Raw genomic sequence first — 26,046 nt, 5'->3', positions numbered from 1 at the left:
CCTGTGTTTAACTAGGTGTTGTCAGTCATGAGTATGGGTATGTTGGTTTGTACTTTAAGAGAATATGGACAGAATGCAAGGATCAATAATATGGAGTATGGAGAATTTTAACAAACAAAATACTTCTGCACTGCACCATTTCTCAATTTGACTCTGCTCCACCCAGCTAGCTATGTGCTGTATCTGTTTACACTCATTTTCTTATTTCTCTCTGTGCTACTGGGAAATTTCTTTGTTGATGGTGCCACAGGGGGGAGATGTCAAGATATGTGAGTCTCTTCTGTGGTGTCAGAGTGGAAAATTCTACAGCAGTTAATATATCAAATGCAAGTTGGTGAGCTGAAAGTGTTTGGAAATGGTTCACTCGTCAGAAATCCATTGTAGAATCTCTAACTGAGTTTTTCCCCACTGATGAGCCTGATTAACCGTATATACGTAAATTCCCCCAAAACTTGGCTGGTTGTCACTGTGGCCAGTCTGTCTCCTGAGTTGTGTTGGTGGATTGATTCCAGAAAGTGTTGGCCGATGGCATCACAGCCTACAGCTTTGGCATTTCTGTCTCTGGCTTTGTGAGAGACTATTACAAGTTCACAAAACTGCACTGATGAATGTTGTTGAAAAAAAAACTGATATGTGATATTTGTTTTAAGCTGAATCCCACTTTCAGGGTCAAATTTCAAATTAGAGTAAATCATATCTGAACTACTTATTCGACTTACATCTCACTGTTTAGCTTAATACTTACTTAACTGTTTTAAAACCATGAGTAGTTAAGCTCTTGATATGAGCACTATGCGACAGTATGGGATGTAAAATATAGTTTTAAATGTAGCTAATGTGGGCTGAATGGATTCTGAGTACAGGAAATGTGGAGAAAAAGGATCTGTGCTTTGTATTACATATTTTTCATCCTCAAACATTACTTCCAAGGATCTGCCTGTGTGCAGGCCTAGTAAGACATAATTGATATAGGCGGAGGCCTGCTCAAAAATGTTTCTGATTGGGCCTTTTATAGATGCAGCACAAGAAGAAGCTCATTTCTCACATTGCTGATCGCTTGTGAGGGAAGGCAACAAGTATTGAATTAGTTTGCATGAGAGGAGGGAAATTGAAATATGGATTGGGGTCGCAAATGCCTGCCAGTGCTATTGGCTGTTTCGGATATGGAGGATGAAATGTATTTTCTGTGTGTATGTGCGTGTCAGCGTGTGACTGATGCAGACAGTGCCGGCATCGAATGGTTTTCCAACGTTCCTGCACGGAGCTATTTTCCAATAACAAGTTGGGAGCAGGAGTGACACAGATGAAGTGAATGTTTTAAGAGGAAAAGTAATCTTAAAGACAAGCCAAGCCATTTCTCACTCTAGCACACAGTCTCATCCTCTGCTTCCCCTACATCACTGCTTCTGTCTTGGAGCCAGACACAAGCCAGTTCTCTTGCCATCTGCCATTTAGATGTATTTAAATCATGCATGCATGCTGAGTTTGGTCCTGTGATTTGAACTGGTCAGGTCCCTGGTCTCTGCCAGGCTGCTCAGCACAACTTGTGACCCAGGGAAGCCATCTGAATATGAATTAGTGACAACACAGTTGGTTAAAAGTGTCACTGCCCAAAAGTCAGATCCAGTTTTGCAGATATTATTTGGCATTTAAGCCTGGAAAACGGTGACCCATCCAAATGGTTTGATTACCAGATCCAGCTCTGTTGTGGCTGAAATATCATTTGATTTTGCATTTGAGAAGGATATAATTTTCACTTAAAATGAAAGCAGTAGGAATGTTCTGTCATCCCCAGGGTGTGTGTTGAGGAAATTGATGAAAACTACAGTGTGCCATGAAGCCAGCAACTGGAATTTAGATGTTAAATGAGAAAAAAATAACAATAACACCCTAGATTTGTATCTAACAGAACTTAATTACTCACATATATGAATAGTGGTTGCATGCATGTTACAAATTTCAATTTGTGAAACATTTCCTTCAAAGTTTGTTTCATTTGCAGACAGTGTGGCTTATTGAGTTAATCATGTACCGTTCCAGTCATAATAATAATAATAATGATAATGATTTCCAATTGATAATAAACGATTATGATAATAAATAACTGCAAAAAGTCAGATAATTGGTAAATTGCTCAGGTCAATTTTAAAGCAAAAATGTCAAAGGCTGTACCGCTCATGGTCAAATCCTGATTTTACAACCACATCGTTGTCTGACAAAATCCTCAAACATTAAAATGAAGACAGTGATTTTAGCTCTAATTACTGTAAAATGATCAATCAGAGAGAAAGTTATAAGAGACTAAATATCTTTCTTATTTCGTCCCTCACATAGACCACAGCCTAGCATCTGGCACCCGCAACAGTTTAACCTTTATTTACCTCAACTCCAGAATCTAACCGACTTTTATTTAGGCAGGCTTGTATTAGAGGGAGCTCCCTCTGTTTAGTATGTATAATTGGCCATAGCGATATTGTTGTACGTTCGTTTTTGTTTGCAGTTGTTCTAATTTGCCATGTTAAAGTTACTGCATTATGTTTTAATACAAACTCAACACTTATTGCAAACATTTCAAATTAAAAGCCCTCTATCGCTTCAGTCGGCAGAATCCCTTTATTTCTTAACAGGGCTTTTGTTGCTGTGCTGTAATAAGCGTATTGTGTGATTTCTAGTTGCTGGTGTTTCTGTTGTTTACATGCTATTCAGATCTACTAATTTCTTTAGTAGTTACCGATGTCTTATTTCTTTCTCTCTCTCACCCTCTCTCTTCCTGGTGTGTCTTATGTTTAATTATTCATCTGCCTCCTTTATGGACAATTGTACATGTAATGAAAGTAGTTTCTTTGCCATAATAGAGGCGAGGCTTAGTGTATTGGAAGTGCTCCTCTGCTTCCCAGCAATTCCCAAGCAGCCAGGAAACCAGAGCAGCTCGGTAGACTGCCCGTAATAAGAGGTGTAACCTTAAGCTCCCAGTTGACATCTGTACACGGTCCAGTCATGTACCAGGTTTATCTGTTTGAAAAAAAAGTCTCTGAATCTAGTTACAATGTGTTCAGTTGGCAACGCTGCAGGCTGTAAACACCCCACTAATAGAACCTGTTTGCGCCAGAAACTCCAAGGCACTCGGCTGATCAGTGGTGGGAATATGGTCAGTCAGTCAGGGACATTCGAGATTATAGGGCTGGTCCCGCTGTTTTGGTCCAGCCAAAACTTGTTAGTTGCAGCTCTAAATAATAATTACAAACTTTAAACTATTTAAGCCTTCAGTGCAAGAAATGCAGCGCTAACTGAAAACAGGTAAAAGGAAAGAATAGACAATGTTAAACAACAGTGAAAGTTTTGAAATGCATCTAAAAAGAGTAGTAAATATAGTCCCTACTGTCAGTTTTGAATATTTGTCAGCTACTTGAAGAATTACATTGAAGGCATTGCTGTAGCTTATTGTAGCCATGACAACAAAGATCGTCTGATGTTGAGGAAGTACTTATTTTAACTCAAATGATGATCTTTTCCTAACCCTTAGTAGTTTTTGTGTCTAAACATAACCAAGCCATTAGCGTTATTATAGTAAGCACGGGAACTTTCAGTACACCGCTCTCGGTACAGTTGTGTGTTTATTACAGTAACCATGACAACCGAGGTCCGGTACACATGCCGCTGTAGGGGTGCTATTTCAGGAGACACTCCTATGGGTCGTACCAGAGGGTTGGAGGACTTGTTGCTCCTGCCACCAGTATGGGGCACTATATTAGGAAACACTCCTGGGTCGTATTTGAGGGTAGGAACAAACAGCCGACATGCTTGTATGGATTGGAGGACTTGTTGAAATAAAGACATGGGAAGCCACTTGTAAGTGGTTTGATTGGTATCAATTTATGAAGTTTAAGGATAAGGACCACTCCACACCCTGAACAGAAACACTCCTGTTTCCCTTTAATGTAGAGTGGAAAAGAAGTTATGTGTCAAGGGTAGGGGACTGGCAACAGAGGGGACAGATGGAGGCGGAGGAAGAGTATGAATCGTGGCTGTGAAATCGATAGTTCATACTGTTCTGAAATTGAAGGGATTTTTTTGGTTAGAAACCATGTGTAGGAGCTGGAATATGAAAAAGCTTTGGTGGAGGCCCCTCATGTAAGCAGCAGTATTGATTTCCTGAGACCTGGTCCAATTATGGAACTGTGGGTTTTGCTAGTGCCCTTTAAAGGACCAGAATGACTCTGGTGGCATTGCCCAACTTTACCTCATCTCCTCTTCCCTGACTGGCCAACTGTTTCTGTCACCAAAGCCACACAGAAAAAGTCAAAGAAATAGAGTCTGCTGTTTCTACAGTTTCCAGAGTCTCTCTGAGGACACAGCTGCAGGATGGGAGATTTCCCCTGTTGGCAGTTCCTGTTAAGAGATTCACTGGCATTACAACATAAAGAGAAAATAATCCTCTCTCTATGTGTGGTAGTATCTGTCCGCATGTGCCTGTTGGCAAGTGGCTCAGAGAGAAACAGTCTGACTGAGTGGACTGACAGACTAAATGTCTGTGTACTAGGCAGTCTGGCTTTGTACGTTTGTACGTGCCGGTGTGTTTTGTTACTGAACAAAGGTGAGGGTTGCATGAATGTGTACAGCTCCAGCTTGCGTTGAGGTGTATTCACACATATCCCCTACAGTTCAGCAGTTATTGTGAACAGCCAGACATTAAGCAGAGAAATTGCAGCTGTTTTTACGCTTTTATTGCTGGAGCTTTTGCAGGGTAAAATGGTCTGTAATTCCCAGTCTGTGCTCCCGCTATGCTGTCCCTGCTGCTGACGCTGCTTTCATACTGCCCTTGTCTGGTTTCGTAAGGAAAAGCGACAGGAGGGTATCAGCTCCCGGAACAATATGGGAAATTTTCCCTCTTCACTCTTGAGACTCAAAAAAAAGTTTACTGGCAATGAAAAGAAGGCTTTGCCTCTTACTCTGTTTCTCTTCCCCTTTGCTTCCTCTACAGTCACCATGTGTCCCATCTCTTCTTCGCCTTTCCGCTCCTCTCTCAACTCTCATTCTCTCTCCAAGTAACGGGAGTCTCATGCAATATGCTGTGTTTCCCCACTTGAGTGCTAATGAGGCAGATGAATATTCATGAAGAGGAGGCTGATATCGCTGTATTGCGATTGTGTAGAGGGTGTTTGTGTGCACAGGGACTGTGGTGGCCACATTTCTGAGGGATCCGTTTTGCAGTGAGGAGACATCAGGAGACTCTGAGCTCCTCTGCTAATGATGCAGATGTGCATCCCTGAGTTTTGTTTTGTTGGTGATTGTGGATGACCCTTTCCCAAGGCCTCCCCTCTCTCCCTGGTGGCTGCTGGCAGTGCTTAAGTCTAGCCTCCAGCTTCTGTGGAGGACAGCCAGGAGACTGAGAAGAGGAGCTGCAGCCTACACTCCTCTTCCTCCTCCTCCTCCTCTTCCTCCTCTCTGCGGTCTTGGCTCGTGACAAACAGATGCCATGGGCCACCTCTCTGGGGACCATCTCCATTCTTTTTAATATACCTCACTCTCTTTCTTGATACCTTTCTTCATCTTTTCATTTTCTGTAGCTCCTGCATTCCTATTTCTTTGAACATATTGTGCTGTGATGTCTGGAGCCGTCAGCACTACGTTATGAAGGACATGTGAAAGCACACGGCTCATTTTAGAACGGAAAGGCTGCATGATATGTGCTCATCGTGTCTCATGTGTTGCCATTTCCTCCTGTGCTCTCGATCCCCCTTCTCGCCACACTTTTTTTCGCTGTCAGCTTTGTTCTGCTCTTCAGATTCTCTTTCAGCAGTTCCTATAGTAATCTCTCACATTCTCTCTCCTCTCTTTCCTCTTTTGCTCAGCAGCCTCTCATTTGCATTTTCTCACTTACTCGTCATCATCCCAGTCTTCCTTTTTTCTCCCCACTGTCTTAAGCCTGCGGCTTTCGCTGCTCCTCTTCCCCCTTCTTATTTGCCTTTTTTCCCTCTCAACCTCTCTCTTTCCTCCCTTGTTCCTCTGTAACATATCCGACCCCCGTAGTCTACCTGAAGGAGCTCCTCTGGTTCTCTAAAATCTTTGATCTCCCACCAGCCATTTTCAACATGAGCCGATGTGTGTTTATGTCTTCGGCACAAGGTGGAAATGTGTATTTGTCTGTCTGTTTCATGCTGCTTGTGCTCGGCAACCTTTAATTTGGGAAAGGTGAGTCTTTTGGTGCTGCAGAGGAGGACACATAGTTCGACTTCCTCCTTTTATGTCTGCTATTCTGTGACATAATAGAGGCCTTCCTGCTCCTCGGTGCTCTCTGCCTCCCTGTGTTCATGAAATCGGTCGCACTGCCACTTAATATTGTCAATTCCAGTCTAGCAGGCGTCCATGCTGATTCTCATGCACACACACATCCTTTCTGCAGTAGGGGAGAGGGTGGAGGCTGGCCAATTTATCAGCGCTCTGACTGTAAGGCTACAGGGAACCCTCCGTCTTCATCAGTTCACTCAGCAGATAGGCACAACCCAGTCACCGCTAGTAGACTTACCTCATGTGTCTCCATTACACGTTAATAACAAAGCTGTGCGGGTGACTAGAATTGGCGCTCCATGTTATGCCATGTTAGGAAACAGGGATCTGCTGAAAGCACAGGTGATACAGGTTAAAATGTATTTATTACCTCTGGAAAATGAGAAGCACCTCAGATTTATTAGCGTAGACCTTTAAGTGTTTTCCCACAGAATGGCAATGACAATAATAAACAGCTGGCCGATTATTGTAGGATAATGTTAGTAATTTCTTTATAAGCTAATGAGAAGGGCATTAGCTGAATTGTAACTGCAGTATTTGCTGACTGCTATTGTAATGGAAATGTTTATGTAACGTGTAACTGAGTGAATGCAGTACTGACAACATTAACTTGAATGTTTTTGTAGTAGTAGTAGTTTTTATTCATTCAAATCCTTATATATGCCTGCCTACATTCTTATCAATTAATGTACTCATGTACTAATGTAAGAAATTATTCACATTTAACCCTCAGAAATATCTCTGTAAACCACTCTTTTAAAAACTTGAATGTTCTCTACAGTAGAAACTTACCTCCGTCCTTCCTGATAACTCTCCTGCTGTTTCCCAAGGATGTGACAGCACCTGATGCTGCCTAGCTGTTACTTTGTATGGAGTTTTTTTTTTCTTTTTTGGCAGGGCATGGTCAGAAGAGAGCGCTCTAGTGTGAAAATATTACCCCCTCTGTTTCTGTACAGCAGCGGTCCCTTTGCAAAGGTTTTGATAAACTTCAAAGACAACTTGTTTCAGATTTCCGCTACACTATACTCCATTTCATTATTTCAAGCATGACGCAGATATACAGATAATAACAAATACATTCACTTCTGAACATGTTGTACAGGCTGCAACATTTTCACTAAAATATGTGTATACTGTATATAACAATGTGCAAAAGTAGCAGGTACTAAAACAAATGTGGGGATTTAAAAAAAAAAAAATAGCAGGAAAATATTTTATTTCATTTATTTATCATTTACTTCATGCAAAGTTAAAGTTAAAAGAGTTAAAATGTAAAAACCTGAATCAAATCAAAATTTGGTTTGACCACTCATTGCCTTAAAACAGCACCAGTTGTCTGGTGCACAGGTACACTTGTGCACAGTTTTTCAATGTGCTTTGCAGGTAAGTTGTTCCAAGAATCTTGTGAATCTTGGCTGTTTCCTTTGCTTCTGTTTTTTCATCTAATGATTTTATTCATTGCCATTTGCTAGTTCACCATGATTATTTTCATTATCAATCAATCTGCATATGAGAAAACAGTAATTTCCTAAAGCCCAAGGAGACGCTTTCAATTGTCTTGTTTTGTCAACAGCCCAAAACCCAAAGATATTCAATATTCAGTGATATAAACAGAGAAAACCAGCAAATCTGAATATTTAAGAGGATGCGACTAGGTAATCTTTGACAATATTGCTTGATAAATGACTTAGTCAATTGTTCATCATGTAAATAATAATAATCATTTCAGATTTATTTCAGTGCATCACTGAGTCCAGTCTTTGCATCTGAAAACTGCGTTCGCCAAATTAAACAAAGGCTGGAGCATCTCAGAACCCAGTATAAGGTATATTTAATTTTGAATTAAATCACATAATGGTAGAATTCATGCTAAATTATTATTATTGTATTGGACAAGGTTATGGCCCAGGTTATACTCAATATGCGAATGCATATGCGAATATTCGCAGACATGTCAGAATTACATGTCTCATGTCCTATTCTTACCTCAGACTGCATTTTGTTGCTCTCCTTGACTTGACCTTGTCTCCATGCTGTGTTCTGTCCTTGCACTCTGTTTCCTCCGCCTCATGTCTTTCCATGTTGTAACAAAAAAACTGAAGCTGCTCTTGGCCAAGCTTTGAAAAGAGCATCATATTGGTGAGGTTTGTGTTACTCTGTGAATTTATGAATGACTGGTGACTTCAAGTTGACGTTTTGTAACATTGGCTGGTAAAAGGAACAGCGATGTACTTTTTACAAATCAAGCAGCTCATTTCACTGTTGTTAAGTTTGAGCCATGGATATGTTTTGAGTTATCCTGAAAGTTGTCTTTGGACTGCTGCCTCACCTGTGTAACGTTACCTTTACCTGTCTGAGGATCCTGAGGATTAACGTTATTAACGCTGACATCAGCGGCATGGCTGTTTGCGATGGTCCTTTCAGGTTGTATTTTTTTCTGACCAGATTCCATTATAGATGATGTAGATTTAAGTTTGAGCCATCGGTCCATCTTCAAATTCAACAGCAGAGGGGGTTTGTAGCCTTGCAGAGAGAAGGAGAGACAGCTCGCCAAGTGTGTTGATGAGGGTGGAAGTCTGTCCGTCTGATTTAGCTCTTCCGGTGTGTCGTCCCGCATTCTGCAAATGTTGGCTGAACATTCTTAGACATTGATGTAAATGTGTTTGTGATTTCCCCCATTATAAGTGTTAGATTTGCTGGAACTGATGAAATTATGCAGAATACCAGTATTCGTGCACTGAAATTCAAGCCGTGCTGTTTCTGTCCCATCGGATGTCTCAGGGCTATCCTGCAACGGTGAAGGACGTCTGTCTTCTTCTTCTATCTTTACGTCTTCACACTCCGTCTCTCTGCTGTCCTTGGCCCCGTGTGCCCCCTCGCTTTTCTTGGTCCTCTGCTGATCAAAGCCCCTTAGAGGATGCTGAATGGGTCTGGGGCTGATAGTGATTTGATGATATGTGTACGTCTTCAGAATCTTCTCTTCATGTGTGATTAGATGGCGTGTGACAGGCAGTGTCGGCCCCATCAGCTCCCATTAAACCTCAGCGCCGTGCTGCCACCACCACTGTCGTTTTCATCCTTTAATGTAACACCTTCCTCACCAGCCGAATCAATTATCAGTGATTATGTTAGTGTCAAAGTCTTTAGGGGCGGTCTGAGCCCCTTTGCTGCCTCCTCCTCCACCTCCTCCTCTTTGTCATTTTGTCACCCAGCGGCCCAACAGAAGCCACACTGCACTGATCCCCAGCCAGACAGCTTTATGGACAGCTCTAAGTTTAACCTTCCTCCTCAACAGAGCTGTGACAATGCAAGGAGAGCTTATTATGCCTGACAAAACTCCCCCATGAAGGTTCTCCTCAGTGAGAAAGCTGCATAGCGATTAGCCCTATCATGTTCAATTGTGGAAGTAGCTGTCAGAGCTGGCTTGGTTGTCTTGTTGTGTCCTTGGATTAAACACGATGCACATTGCTTGAGAAGACTATGTTGTATAAGTAATAGGAGATCACAGAGCCTTTGCTCCACCATACTTGTGTTAGCTGCTAACAGGAGAATTTTCTATGCAAAATCTCTCCTCCACACTCTCCCATGTATCCCATCTCTTTCTCTCACGGGCTTTCCTCAGAATTACACACTTGGCCTTGGATTTGCTGGTGATACATGGTGTGTGTGTGTGTGTGTGTGTGTGTGTGTGTGTGTGTGTGTGTGTGTGTGTGTGTGTGTGTGTGTGTGTGTGTATGTGTGTGTGTGTGGATTATTGCCACTGTAACACACAAGGCAGTGAGGCGGCTCGTTAAAAACCCCTCTCGGCCGCACGGTCACAGCTGTGGCTTTTCCACCTTTGTGAGTGTCAATGCTTCGTCACACTCGTGCTCACACACTTTTAGTGTGAAAGTTTTTAAATATCATGAAGCTGTAAAGGATAACACTTTCACACACATTCACATATGCACTATACCAACTGTTTGCTTAGGTTGTCTTTTTTTCAAGTAAATAAACATCAGCTGCTCCATCATGTTCCCCATCTCCTTTACATTCATGCACATACATGTTCGTCCTGAAACAGTCAGTAAAGTTGGGATCTATTCTGGATCCAGTTCCCATTTAACAAAACACCCAGATTCACTAAGCTTTGATGCTAACATCAGTCTCTCAGTAAACCCCTGTCTCTTTTCACCCTTTTTAAGCTTCTCATTTTTAGCCAGAGCTGACAGACGCTCAGCTGTTAAAATGTCAAACATGCGGATTATATCAAATGTAGCTTTTTAACATTAATGCTGTAACTAGGGTCCTGATCAAGTTTTTTTGGCCCTGATCACGATCCGAGTCCTTTAATATTGGGTATCTCCTGTTACCGAGGCTGAGCCAATACTTATGTCTATGCAGTTTGGCATGTTGAAATAACTGCTGTAGCCAACTCAATTTGGCACACCTTATTTCTCACAAGCATCTTTATCCAAATATTGTAGGTTCTGGTTCAAAGCTATTCATTTTCATATTACTCTCAGTCATATTACCCTGTTCATACATTGAGTAACACAAAGAAAACATTCCACCTTAAAAGTTGTTGTTAGCTGCCGTTAGCCTCTGAACAGCACAGTGAATTAAATGATTTTTTTCTACCTAGCAGTGGTTAACTAGTAAAGGTAAAAGGCAGCAAAACATCCTTTCATTCATCGTTCACTCTTCTGACACTTTCGTTATTTGTGATGCCTTTGAAAAATCAGATGACAAAGTCACTCTATTAAACTTGGACTGCTGCATCCACAGTGACTGCTGGAAATGAATGCTTGCTGGTAACATTGTTGACATGATGAAACTGTTCCTGAAGTTCCAACATTTGGTTGTGTAATCAGTTATAGTTGACTAATGTGTGTAAACTTGCCAACGCAGGAACAGTAGTTACATTACATATGAAACGAACCACAAGTGATGGGTGCATTGCGATACTTCACCACACCTCACCAACAACAACAACAGTGTTTCTGTAAGAGCAGAAACACTGGACTGCAAACACAATGATAACAATACAAAAATGAAGTAGCAACATTATTGATAGTCGATTAATCCTTTAAGTTTTTTATCAAGCAAAACATTTTTGGTCACCTAGAACTTTTTCAATATTTTTTTTTTGATATTTTACAGATCAAGATGATCAATAATAGAAAGATAGAATAAATCAATCAATAGATTAATAAAAATAATAGATTTGTTGATTATAAAAAAAAATTTATAATAATGACTGATGACTGATTACAATCCTCCACCAGAGCCAGCTGCTTTCAGCAGAGCTCAAGTGTAGCCCATCTTTCCATCAGCAGAACTTTGTGTGGAAGAATAAATCAAGGGTCAGGTTTGAAGTTGCCAGTTAGGATTAGTCATTTTAAATTCAGCTGCTGTGCTTCTTTACTTGACAAGCCTCCACTGTTGACAGGGGTGGAAGTTTGTTTTAGGCTTTTAAGATCTATTGCGTCCGTCTGCTATCTAAGATTGTTTCTTTGACTTGCTCTCCGCCCTCCCTCCCTCTCCGTCTGCCCATCCTCTCCTCCTATATGTTATCCGTGTTGAGTGGAGGTAAGGAGAGATAGTAATCTGCTGTAGCCTTGGCACTCTCTCACACTCTGGTCTCATTGAATAAGATTGATGGCCCTCTTTCTGCAATGGCTGTTGTTTTGGATGGAGAGGGAAAAAGATGGAGGCAGAGAAGTGGATTTAGAATGAAAAACTGAGTGAGGGTGGGCAGGCGGTAGTGGGGGAAAAAGAGAAATGAATGTTAGCTGTAAAAGATGGAGAAATAGAAGAGGAAATGTCACAGTGAAGGAGCTTGAGAAGTCATTATTAAATTTGGTCTGTATTTTACTGAGAGAGAGTATGTGTTCACCTGTGATTGGTTTCAGATTCACACATCATTCTGTTTTCTGATGCGCATGTGCGTTATGGAATTGGCTGCACTTAGTTTGCATGTCAGCAGGATTATATTTAAATGTCAGCTTTCCTCTCAGGATGCAAATGAGGCAGGAACGTGTTGTGATGGAATGATTTTGGTACATGTGTCTCTTGTTTCTGTTGCATTACGATGATGTCGAGCCTACGAGCCTTTAAGCCTTTAAGGTATCTGGTATTCACTGTTAGCAGTCAGTGCTGAATTGCTTGGGGGAATTAGCAGCCCTTCATCCCTCGTCATGATTGGGCTATTGCTCTGTGCCCGTGTGTGGGCAGCACTGGGTTGATTGGCTGTGATGACAGTTATGCTCTTAATTGTGTCAGTTATTCTTCCTCTGTGGCTCTTTTTGAACGTAGTCAAGCGCTTGATGTAACCCCCCTGGCGTTTTGTTCCTTTCTACATATTGGTCTTTTTAAGTCTGCGCAGGTTTTAGGAGTGGCGAGACAGAGAGGAACGAGCCTGTCTTCTTCCACCTTAATTCTCTCCTCTTTCAAGGAGAGAATGGGGACTGACAGTTTTTTTTTCATTTTTGGGCTATCCCCATCTCATTGTGTCCCTGTCTGCCTTGCCCTCTACTTAATTTGTCTCATCTTCTTGTTCCTCTGTTTCTTGACTCTTGTTTGAGCTGCTGTTCCACTTCTTTCTCCCTCTGTCTTTCTCGCTCTATTTCATCAGCCCGTTGTACATTGACCTATCCTTCATCCAGCCTCTCCCCCTTCTGTGTCTTGTCAGCTCTTCATTTTTCTGCATTCTATTTTCCCTGCTCTTGTATTTTTAGTTTCCCACCTTCCTGTCTGGCAGCAGTATCCTTCTTTTGCTTTTTTAACCGTCAAACCACCCGGCGTCGCGATGCTCAGACATTGCTGGGGTCGACCCATCAGGCGTCGGTGGTATCACTGGTTAGATTGTCTATTGTCATCTGTCCCCGTCTTAACTGACCACTTGAGACTGGCGGAGTCACAGGAGGGCAAAATGACTCGGGACGGAGATGACAGGAAGGGCATGAAGGTCGGGTCCCATCCTGCTTATTCAAACTGTTGATGGGCTTGTTACAAACTCCAGGTCATACCTCATTTCCTGTGGTCAAAACGCAGTACCATACCTCTGAGCAGCGTGAATATTGGACACAGAAAGTATAGACTGCAAAACAACAACCATGTTTAGTAGAGTAGTACTGTGCTGATCATTCTATCATGATAACATTAGAGCAGAAAGAAGCGATTATTCTGCAATAACAGCCCACATGGAGGCAGTGGAAACAAGTGGTGAACACAGCATGAACAACTTAATATCACCTGTTATGTTGTCATGGCAAACTTGTCAGCCAATAGTTGCCTATTTACATATCCAGCAGACAGAGAGCAATATTAGCATTAATTAGAGTCATGTCTCTGTCCTCCTGGTGGCCTCATGTCCAATATTCAATTTTCTTTTAGCCCTGGTTTGGTCCCCACCAACCTCTGAAGGAAATATCTGGCTCTTTAGCTGCTAAATGCTCCACTGTGTTCACGTGTTAGCAGCTAACTTTGTCTGTATGCAATTTGGTGCTAAAAATGTCATGTACAGCGGGTTTCTAGAATGAGAGTAGCTTTGAAAACAGCTGGTCTAAAACAACACTATGAGAGTGGTGATCGTGAACTTGAGAGAGAACTTGTTCTAAAAGATCTGATTCATCACAATTGTGGATCTCTGACTTTGGCTGCAGGTAATGATTATTTTCATTAATTATACTTTTTGGATAGGTAAATTAACCATTTAGTGTATAAAATGTAAAAGAAAGATAAAAGTGAGAAATTACTACTGCAAGTAATCAGTCTTTTTGAAGGTGACGTCTTCAAAAAGCTTTTTTGTTTTGTTCATTTCAAAACCAGAGGTAATCAGTTGACAATAATATAAAAGAGAAACAAGCAGTAAATACTCACTTTTGAGAAGTCGGACCCAATTTGAGCTCCTGCTTTATAAACACATGAAGCAAATAATTATTGAAACAATTGAGATTAATAAAAATAATTAATACTATAGTTGTTTCAGCACTAGCTTCACCACTGACACTGACTTTTCTTATTGCAGGAGCTATAAACTTAAGCTTGCTTGACAGCTATTAATGTCGAGCAGTGATGAGGTTTCTCTGCCAAAGCTGTGAAGTCTTCTGAAAAAAAAACAATATCCTCTGTAACCATGGTGTAATGAGCTACAGTCTGCGTTCTGTAATCTGTAATGATGAAAACTAGAAGTGATGTTAAGACCAAGAGAAACAGGGATCACTGAAGTTACCTAGTCTCAACTTTGCCTTTTAAATTGCACAAACGGAAAGCAACAAAAATGTTAATTTGACTTACTGAGGAGTTGTTAGGTGGGATGGTCAGGCCACACTCGTCAAACTAGGTTGGTATTTAATAGATTGTTGAAATGAGGCCTGTCTGGGTTGCGTCTGTTTTCTTGTCAGGTTTGGAGTGCATGTCCGCTTTGAGACAGAGCGCATGATCACATATTCATTTCAGGTGAGCTATTGATCAAACGGTGCTGGGCCCATACACACATCAGAGTCAGGCTAGCTTTTTGACATTTCTTTCAGGGCTCAACTGCTGCATTTTGCATCTGATTGACATTTCCTTGGTATGTATGTGTAAACATGCGGGTCTTAAGATATTTCATTCATTCATGTAGATCATCTCTTCTCTCTCTGAGGTAAAAGCCCACAGGCAGTTTGCATACTGGTCGTGAATACAAAGAACCGCAGCGTAAAACATGGCCTATTCTTTGCACAGTATATCTGGGCCAAATGTAAGTCAGCCTTTAGTGTTAAGAGTCAAAATTTATTTCACTTCTGAGGAAACTTGGGACTCACATTTCTGTAGCTATCGCCATAGTTTCAGGTCATTCGTGGCTGTTTTAAAACTAATAAAGCTTTGTACTTTATGAGCTGGGTATAAAAGAAAATTGACTGGAATCAATCATCTTTTTTTTCTGTTTAAATGTCTTAAATGTCAGGCATCTTTATGGATTGGCTGTGGTATGAGCCCAGAGAGCATCAGTGTGGCTGTTTAGCTTTAGACATTTTGTTACCATCCACAAACCTTTCTAGAATAACACTTGGCCAAACACAACCAGCCGGCTCTTTGAAATCTCTCTGCTCGCCTGTGGTTGGCAGGCCTGTGGAGTATGAGTAAGTGTATTCGGTCATGTTTATTTAGATAGAGGTGGTATTTGAAAGGGAATTAGAGTTGGAGGATTTTAATGAGACAGCCAGAGCAAACCTCTATGCCGGAGTTGAGTGCCACCGTGGGTCTATTCTGTCAGATGGTTGTACTGTTATTGGGGTCTCTGTGGGCCCTTTATATATCCCATTAACATGCAATACATACATCAAAATTATATCCACAAAGATTTTTATCTATATTTATGGGTCAGAGTATACTCAAGAAGTATTAAGAACGCAATAAACCTTGAATGTGTGTATAAATTTGCCTTAAAATATCATCAGATGAGTTACAGTTATGAACAAACTGTACAGACAAAGCTGTTTTAACTAATAACATTGTTCTTGTCCATATTAAATGAACCGTTCAAACATTCACAGGGTAGGCTTGAAAAAGTAAATGAACCCCTCAGCTAATGACATCAACAAAAGCTCAATGGAGTCAGGAGATAGAAAACTTGGAGTCCAACCAATGAAACCAGATTGGAGTGTGGGTGAGAGATACTTTGACTTAATCAAAAACATTCAAACATTTTGAGTTTCCTCTTATTCACAAGTAGTGTCTGCTGGTGTGAACCAGGCCTCACAATAAATCTCAGATCACTTATGATCAAGAATGGTTAATTACAAAGTTACTCACAGAGTTGAGATACTCATCAGTCCACAGTCAGACAAACTATAAATGGAATGATTTAGTTCTGTGGCTACTCTCCGCAGAAGAGGGCGTCCAGTTAAGGTAACTGCAAAGGCACGATACAGATGTTTAGTGAGGTAAAAATGAACCTCAGAGTAACAGCTAAAGCCTTAAAGGAATCATTGCAGCTGCTTAACATCTCTGTCTATCGTACACAAATCTTGATTGCGTGGTTGCGTTGTTGCATGGTTGCGAGGAGCCCAGTAAAACATCAAATAAAAACATCACTGCACCCGCTGTTTGCCAAAGAGCAGCTTGACACTCCACAACACTACTGGGAAAATGTTTTGTGGACTGATGAAACTAAGGTTGAATTGTTTGTGCATGCAGCAGTATGTGTGGTGTAAAAAGGGCACTCCATACCGGCATGAAGACATCATCCCAAAGGAGATTTACGGTGGAGGAGCATCATGATTTGGAGCTTTGCTGCCTTTGGACCTGGACAGCTCAACATCATCGAGGGCAAAATGAATTCCCAAGTTTATCAACGTATCTTACAGGATAATGTCAGGGTGGCTGTCCACCTGCTGAGGCAGGACAATGACCCTAAACATCAAAGTAAATCTTCAACAGAATGACTTCAAGCATAGAAAATCCACCTGTTGGAGCAGCCCAGTCAGAGCCCAGACCATAATCCAGTAGAGATGCTGTGGAATGACCAGAAGAGAGCTGCTCGCACCAGACATCCTGAGAATATGTCTGAGCTGAAGCAACTCTGTAGGAAGAATGGTCTACAATTCCTCAAACTCAATGGTTCACTTACTTTTTCCACCAGAACTGTGAATGTTTAACGCCTGTATTCAATAAAGACACAAGAAATTATAATTGTGTGTTATTAGCTTATTGTGTTAGTCTTTACTTGTGACGTAGATAAAGATCAGATCACATTTTATCACCAGTTAATGGAAAAAATCATTTAATTCCACAGGGTTCACATACTTTTCTTGCAACTGTACAGTTTGTATTTGGATTAGTGTTTTAATGCTGGGTGTAATTACGTAAGGAGGGCCGCTGTCCCACTTTGTTCCGCCTCGCTGTGTAAACCTCACTACAGTCTTTGTAAAACATGTGTCTTTGTAATATCTTGTCACGCAGACACACGCAAGCTCACACACACTCTCAAATCTCAAAAAAATATTCTGCATTCAAGTCTCCTACCTAACAGATGCACACACAAACAGTCAACTTGACAAGGAGTCTCTTGCAAGAATATGATAAGGCACTGGCTCACACCCACGCTCGCTCTCACAACTACAGTCTTGTTGATTCTTTCCGCTGTTTGCGTTTGCAGCTTGCCAAGGAGCTCAGGCTCGGGATAGACACGCAGCACTGACACACCTACAGACAGAGGGACCTGACGGACAGAGTCCAGCTGGCTAGTCATGGCAGCAGCAAGCGGAACAGATGTGCGAGGGACTTTGATCTAGGTGAGTACCAAATAGGGTGAGGATCTTGGGGTAGGGAGAGGGGGGCATTGGTCTGTACTAATATTGGGAAATGGCAAGCATACTGTGGAGGAGTGGGGGTGGGGTGGGGGGGTTGGGGGGTGAAAACGGGGGTTGTTAGAAGCAGTTTTAACTCATGATGTGTGTTTAATTTTACCAACAATAATTTAAATATATGAATTTTTAGTTTTCTTGAAAATGTTTGAAACCATATTATCACAACTCAAGGCCACAAAGACCTGTTGAATAAAGTAAGTGTTCTATGTCTTAAACAAACTTTTAACTACTTATAAATATTGCCGTCTTCCTGGTGCCATGTGCTCTGCACTGATTAGGCCACATACAAAGACAATACCATTATAGGTCTACAGTAAATTTGTTGAAATTTTGTATTCTTTTGAAACTTTAATGGAATTCATTGTATTTGATAGTCTACCATGATAAGTTTTCTAGACAGTTTTTGCTCTGGAAGACACGATGCTGAAAAAAATGAGTCAGCAAGTTATAATTTTAGTCTTTTGATTTCAAGCTCAAGCTACATGTTGTTTTGCTTTTTGAGTAAACCAATACCTATGATATTCTCAGATGGCTAGCATGGAGCCAAGCAGTGGATAAGAAGAACTGGACGGTTAAGAAATAAGGTAGATGGTTTGAAAGCACAAACCTTCGAAAAGAATTAACGTGACCGAAGACCTAAAGGCTACCAGTGGAGGAATACCAAGTAGCAAGAGAAGAGAGGATGCAGCCGACACTTGATCATATAAATTGCAGTTGAGTAAGTAAGTTCTAGGTAGTATTCAGTCGTCATTTAAAGGTTGAAATTGCACATAGTTATAATGAATAACGAAAAATTGAGAAAAGTGGAAGGAGATCAGGTTTTTAGAAATGAGGACTGAGGCACAGAGTATGCGCTAACATGAGAGGCCAAAGTAAAGAAAAACAATAAAATATATGCTTCAGGGGGAATTATGAGGGCCTGTGTGTTTCATGCCTCACCTCAAAAACTTCCCTGTGTTAATTAGGTAATGTGAAACTAGCAAAACAGCAAGACGGCCATAAAGCAAGAACAAATAGAGTGTAAAACAGCACACTCTATTCAGTTAGAGGCCATAAGACACGCATTATTGTGTGTGCTGAGACGAGAAAATAATACATGATAGATGCATTATTGATGTGACATAATAACCTGCTGGTGTGTACGGGTTTTGTTTGCTGTTTGTTTGGTTTAAACTTAAAGCACACCATTTGTGCAAATGAGAAATTTCAGGACACGTTTCAAATCTATTCTCCGCATTCCCACGTTTGGATTGTGATTTACCTTCATATATTCAAAGTGAAACTAACATTTCACTTTGGCAGGGTCTTCCAACGTCAGTGTTGCTGTATATAGCCATGAAAATTAAATCTGTGTGTAGGATTTGTTGAGAAATGCTGGAATATTTTAATCACCTCCCTTTCTATATTATCATGCAGACAGAGCATCATGCAGCATCAACATGAATATGGTTTTGCAGATGTGTGTGAGGCAGTGTGTGTGATATTGGATTTTCTGGTTGCGACTTAATTTCTGTTCTCCTGGGAAACTCAAAATAGTTTCAGTATTGAAAATGATGAAAACTCGTGTGAGTTTTGTTTTTGTGCAAGTCGAGATGTGTGTGTATCCTGTGTGTATGCCTGTATACGTGAGTGAAAGACAGTCCTCTTTGACCCTGCAGTTATAGCCAATTTGCTGTGATCACAGTGACAAGTGTCTCCGTATGGATACTTAGTAATTAGCTACGAGGAGATGGAGAAAGGTTGAGGTTGGTCAGGCATTAGAGGACCTGTCAGAGGGCCCCACTCATCTTTCCCCCTCCAAAATCTGTCAGGAGGCTTGTCTGGGGCCTGCCCCCCCCCCCCCCCCCCCCCCCCCTCCCTCAGTCCCCTCCCTCAGTCCCCTCCCTCACACTTGGCTGCTCCAGTTAATTGAAGCCACTTCAGATCAGTCAGAGGAGCGGGATCTGCGCGCCTGAGCAGACCACGCCGCTCACCTGAACTGTCAGTCAACGCTGCCAGCTGCCTGCCACACGCTCCCACATCCCAACACACCGTCCTCACACTTACCAGCACCAGGACACAGCAGGGATCCCTTTATGTTCTTGCTTAATGGCCGTCTCATTAACACAGGGAAGTTTTTGGGGTGAGGCATGAAACACACAGGCCCTCATAATTCCCCCCTGAAGCATATATTTTATTGTTTTTCTTTTACTTTGGCCTCTTATGTTAGCACACACTCTGTGAATCCCAATGCACAGTATTCGCCCACCCCAGCCCACGTCACGAGATCCGCTCCAGTTGTAGTCTAAAGCCGGGTGCGTTTTCTCCAGTCAGTTATGAAGATGTTTGTTTAAACCCTTGAACTTTGTGTTTTTTCATTAAGACAGTTGAGAGTAGTGACTTTTATACTCAGGTGGCATCAAATAACTGATATGCCTGAAAATGTTGACCTCAAGTGAACTGCAAAGCACTTTCTAGGAGTTAGACCTTCATTTACACGAAGTGACCCTGCAATAGTTTTATGGCTGTAAGGAGATGGATGTTGTCATCTGATAGCTGGTACTTACTCGTGCTTGAAAAGCCAAGCATAACAAAATGAACCAAGGGCAAACTTGCACTCAAGATGCAGTGAAATGCCTTTTCAGTACATGGCACATTTATAAACTCCAAAGCTCAGCACAAACAAAGAACCAAGACTGCAAGTCCACAACGCTCAGCTGAAGTGACATGGACTGCAATTGGATTTGTTTGGTCTAATTTTCCTCCCACTTGGCTTTTGTTGATAAATTATAGCTAAATTGAAAGTTGTCCATGGTTATATCATAAAAGCTACCAATGCATAAAAGCAACAAAGAAACAACTTGTCCCCTGATTTGGACAAAAACAAGCTGAGTAAGGTTTTGAAAGTCCATAAATGTGATACCTTCGTTATCCCTGCAGAGAAATGTTCTCTTCCTTTGGCCAAAGCACGACCAGCAAGTCCTTTTACCTAACGGAGAATATAGGTTGTTTGTCAGTGCTTTCCAAAGTGTCTTGTATGACTGTCCCAAAAACAAGTTGTATGAGGGTTTATGATTTACAAACTCTATGGTTAAGGTCTGGATTAGGAAAAGACTGTGGTCATGTTCAAAAGAAAGCAAGCAGGAGACAGGGTGCAGTGTGGAAGTCACACATGCTTTGCTGCTGAGAGAGGTCAGACATTATTCACATGACTGCAAAAGGTTGTTTGCTACAAGCGTGAACTTGTGTAGGTAGCTTTAGTAATTAGAACAAATCACTGCTGTCATCTTGTGGAGAGGAAAATCTCACAGGACGGTTCCCCTGGAAATATGGCAAATGGCTCAGTGTCGTGCTCAATGACACATTAAGCAGAGAAGATGTTTACACCTTTACTGTAGGTCCACCAGTGTGAGGGATTGGCACCGCAAGACCCTGCTGCCATAAATTGTGTAACATGGCAGTCTGACATCCTGCAGGAATTCTGCAGAGTTAAATAGTTTACACTTAAATACTGTTCCCTTCTCTTAGTTCCGCCGTGCTTCCTCCAATAACACCGAGCACCGGGAATATGTGAAGTAGAACCACAGGGAATAGATCTTTTTGAGACAACCCACTCGGGAGTGAGCATCTAAAATGAGAAGTGGAGCTGGTGTATTGTTTGAAATGCCAAGCTTCTCCTCATTCCGTGCGCATCCTTGTGCGAGCCTTTAGTTGTAGCTCAGTCAGCTGACATTTAATGCTCAGCCATTACATACTCTGCTGCTGCTTTAGTATAGGCCTGGTTGTTACTGGCATGAATATAAACAGACAGATGTGACAGCTGGCCAGCCATATGTGACAAGCCTTTTAGATCTTTATGCCTTAATTATTCCCTCCCTTGGGACCAATATTGACATTTTAGGTCTTAACACTCAGACCTTATAAACTGCCAGCCTCCAGTTGGCATTATCTGTCTCTTGGCAACCTCCAAGCAGACACCAAAGGTGCTTGATAACTGCTCACAGCTAAATTTGTGTCTGTCAGCTGTGGTGAAATGGGTCCCTTCAAATTTATAATAGTGTTGTAAAAATCATTATCTGTATATCATGTCTGTTGTTGACTGATAAGTAGCTCTGTCAAAGGTTTCTTCTGTTTTTTTTGTAATGAAGTTTTTATGGGAGTTTTCGCTGATTTTCAGAGGTTCTGAGGTTGGAAGGCATCATTTTAATTTATTTTTGTTGCGTGGGTGTCCAGAAACCCTCTGAGACTCACTGTGATTAGAGGCTATACAAATAAAATTGACTTGATTAATAACTGGAAGTGGAAGTTGTATAATTTTGAACACTGTATGATTGAAGTGTGTGTTTTTTTCTTATTTGGATGATGTCACACCACAGGAGAGCACCTTTATAGTTTCCTCAATGAGCTATGCCTTTGTAAGATTTTGAAAGAAAACACATCGAGGCGTTTTATTTATCACAGCGTTGTATAAGTGGTGCTAACATGAGTGTTATCCTCTCTGTGAACCTTTCTCTCTCTGTCTGTCTCACCTGGGTCGTCCCACACACACATTTTCATTTCTCTTATTATCCCAGGTTCTAATTTCAGTTGCTGCGGCAACCCTGCGGCTCCCTCCTCTTATGCCTCCTCCCTCATTTCTCTGAGCTCCTTGTTAAGTGTGGTGGAGCTGGTTAATGATTGTGTTTTATTTATATTTTTCCTCTGGTAGGGTTCCTTTTTGATGGGCCACACACGTCTTGACTCTCGACTAAGTCTTGCCTTTCTTCCCACTGTATCTTCATTTTCTTCCTTTCCTCCTTGTTTGCTCTCTTTCCCGCGCTGCCTCCTTCCTTTGTTTTCCCTCCCGTTCTTGTTTTGTTGCACTCAGCCTTTGTGTTTTCTTGCTTTTCTCATGACACTGCAGACTGCCGCTGTTTGCCGTCAGTCGAGCAGTAAATTGTGGTCATTCAAGGACACTAGGTGGACCATCACTGCTTATCCATTGGTGTACTTGGATGCAAATTAGTTTGCTCAGTGTGCCTTGTCTGATTATTTGCTTTTATGCAGATCAAGTTTAAATGGAGTTCAGCCAAACTCTTGCTTTCATTGTAAAATTTCAGTGAAACGCACGACTAGATAAAAATACATATTTGTTGCATGATACTGCTCTTTTCAGATATCCAATAACGCACCTCTTTTTCTATTACTATTTCATTACAATTCCACTATACTTACTTTCCACCCATAGAGTTCACTTATTATACTATAACTGTAATGCTTGGTACAGATTTAGACATTCATTAAAATGCTGCTGTTTTACTATCTGTCCTAATTTATTATTAAATGCCAAATTGCTTCAGTGTTTGTTTGTTCACTGAAAACAGATGAGCACAAATTACTTCAACTCAAATTTAGGAGATTAAATGGATGTTAACGTTTTGTTCTATTTTTCTACAGCAGGTGCCTCCCTGAAAGGTTTTCTGTGAGATGTTGACTTTCACAGCATTGAAAATGTGTTATTGTAAATATCAAAACTTGTGTATTGCCTCATTTCCCTGTCCTCCTCACTACCTCTATCTTTTTGTCTCTGCACATAAATCATGCCATAACGTCTCTCAAACTGTTATCTGTAGATATCGTAATGGCATCAAATGACCACACCTGCATGTCACAGTCACAACTTCGTAGCGGTATTCTGTGAATGACTGAAGAAAATAGCTCGTCCTGTTCTTCAAGACAAGTCCAGCTTGCTTTTGTAAAGTTACAGACACTGGACTTTGTTTTGACAACTGTCTTCCTTGTTTGCTTGCATTCTCAGTTTCCATCTGTCAGGACATTCCTTGCTTTCTTTCTGTCTTGATCTTTTTTTTCATTGGTCTTATTATTCTGTGAACAAAACCTGTTTTTGTTTGTGTTCGGATACATCAGTGTAAGAAAAAAGCAGGTCCCATCACCGTCTCCTTTTGTGCTTGTTTGCCTTCCTGCCTTTCTCCCTTCTTTCTCATTGTACCACTCCTTTATTACAAACTCATACTATCTTTATGTGTTTATGGTGTCTTTATATTTTGCACATGGCCTAAGATGAATGCTGTCTGGCTGCCCACTGTTGGGTTTTTTCTCCTCTCTTTCTTTTTCTGTTTATCTGCATCTGTCCCTTCTGTCCGTCACTGCCTGTCGTTGCCACCATCTTGGCATCTGCCGGAGCACAGAAAGTCTATCTGGTGCTTTTGACTGGCTGTTCAGAGACCGGGGTGTGCCTGGCTGACTTAAATGGCTTCATTAGAGTGATAATCTCAGGAGGGGTCTCCACCAAAGGGAGCCCAATGTGAGTGATTTGTCAGAGCCGTTTAGACAAAAACGTGTGGAATAGTTAACATGAGTAATTTCAAACGGCAGAATAGGAGACGGTGGGCTTTTAGGGCTAAAAGTTTGATAGTGGCAGGAGTGCTCTCAGAGATAGTGACAGAGAGGGGGATGAATTAAGAAGGCTTGGATTCGGAGCGTAACTGTTGGTTACGGTCCCAGATTTGCTGTGGCAATCTGAAATGTCACTGTGTGTATGTGTATGTGTGTTTGTGGTAGTATAGCAGTTTTATCTGCCTGGCATTTCCTGCTTTCAGAAGCGACTACAGCAGCAGACACCATCTGATGACCCTCCAAAAGGCTGTGCGCCGCAAAGAATATTGAGGGGAACACATATAACCTTAACATGAATTAGGAAGGCATGGATTTGGAGGATGACAGACAGGGTTTCGCCACCTTTACTAACACCAGCAGGTATTTCGTGGGTGTTATCTTAATAGTGTCGTGGGGGTTTGGATTTGATTCCTCCATGCTGGCTTTTCTGAGAGCCCCTGTGTGCAGGTAATGAACTGATCTCAAATCAGACTGCTGGCTGATTAATACAGATGATATGACACATTCATAGTCGTCTGGCATCAGCTTGTGGCTGCAACATTGCAGTCTTCTCCACTTCAGTCCTGTAAGGATGGAGGTTGGCATTTAGGTGCCAGCAGCTAAACAGAGACGTACGACTGCAGGCACTCAACACCCACCACTATCTCAACTGGGTTCCTCTGGGAGTGAATATTGAAAATGTCACCTGAAAATTATATGTAAATATTGAAACTATCAAAATTGTAGCATATTTAATGCCATATACTTCCTAAAATGGAAATTCCATACAGATATAACATGAAAAACGTATAGTAGTGTCATTGAAACCACATTAACGTACCATACACCACACAACTGGAATATACTTTCACTTTTAATTTATGCATGATTAGCTAAAAGTGGGAGAAAACACGGTGAGCAGTGGGCACAGGCAAAATTTAACAATGTTTTTATTTTAAAAGTTGTTTTTTTTTCCTACTTGTAGTGTCACCTGACCAGCAGTATTTTTCTGTGCTTAGTCTCCTTGGTATTTCTGGGTTTTTTCTTTTTTTTCTTTTTTAATTATCAAAGCTCTGGTTTGACACTTTCAGAGTGAGATGGCTCATTTACAACCCTCGCTGTATAATGTATGTGCTCTTTAATGTATAGATAACAGTGCATAAAAGGTGAGGAGATCACTTTTGGCTTTAAAAGAAAATCCATCTTTTATGAATTTAATGGAGAGCATTTAAAATTCTCACTGAATATCAATGAATGTGCGTGTGAGTGTGTATATGTGTGTAAATGTGGTAATTGGGAGGCAGAGTGACGTCGGGGCACACACAGGAGTAACCCTTGTCGTACCGAGTGTAACCACTGGATATAACTGAACTTATTAGCGCGGCTACCTTTCCTCTCCCTTCCTCTCACTGAAAAGAGCAACAGTAAAGCAATAAGACAGGGAGCACCGTGTGCACCTGTCTCCAAATCTCCTCAGTGGTCTGTGAGACTCTCCCACACAGTATGAGTATTTATGTGAGTTCTGTATCTGTGGTGAATGAGAGAAGCAGAATAGGACTGAAAACCCTTCTGATAAAATGAATTCCCTGCTTGACAAATTATGGAATAAATAGTGAGATAGACGCGTTCACTCATTAGATTAAATCTAGAATGGCAGTGGGTTTGTAACCATTAGCTAGTGCGTTACATCATTGCTAAGTGCGTGTCTTTGTTTTCGTCTCTGGGTGTTATGAAATGTGGCCTCACATCAGTAGACACCAAAGGAGAAAAACATCTTGCCTTGCATTTATGTGTTTCTGACGACTTCACACTTCTCTTGTTGACGTGTACTCTGAGTTTCTGCATTCAGAAAGCCAATTTATACACCTCAGTAGAGCGGATGGAAACACACCTAATTGCATTTTACATTCTGCAGCATTTCAAACATCACTTTAGAATTTACTTGACTTTTGAGATCCTGTATGTGTGATGTTTTTGTTTTTTTCACTTTTAACATCTAACTACTTCTAAATACTTCTCTGATCTGATGCCCTTGTCGGCCAGACAACATCATTTGTCTGCACCTACC

General features: G+C 41.3%; 1 protein-coding gene across 3 annotated transcripts in view; it reads left to right on the top strand.

Moving 5' to 3' along the window:
• Positions 1–26,046, top strand: part of spop (speckle type BTB/POZ protein) — an 86,449-nt gene that overhangs the window by 4,599 nt on the left and 55,804 nt on the right. For 2 of the 3 annotated variants that reach the window (XM_056401462.1, XM_056401461.1), the window contains one exon: positions 17,414–17,549. The gene's annotated coding sequence lies outside the window, so the exon portion shown is untranslated. Of the gene's footprint in view, positions 1–17,413; positions 17,550–18,152; positions 18,343–26,046 lie in introns of all 3 variants that reach the window. The other variant, XM_056401463.1, reaches the window with a different exon arrangement.

The sequence above is a fragment of the Seriola aureovittata genome, chromosome 17 (assembly GCF_021018895.1).
Source record: "Seriola aureovittata isolate HTS-2021-v1 ecotype China chromosome 17, ASM2101889v1, whole genome shotgun sequence".
Taxonomy (NCBI): Eukaryota; Metazoa; Chordata; class Actinopteri; order Carangiformes; family Carangidae; genus Seriola; species Seriola aureovittata.
The sequence above is the reverse complement of the archived record's forward strand: the minus strand, read 5'-3'. Positions and strand labels throughout refer to the sequence as shown.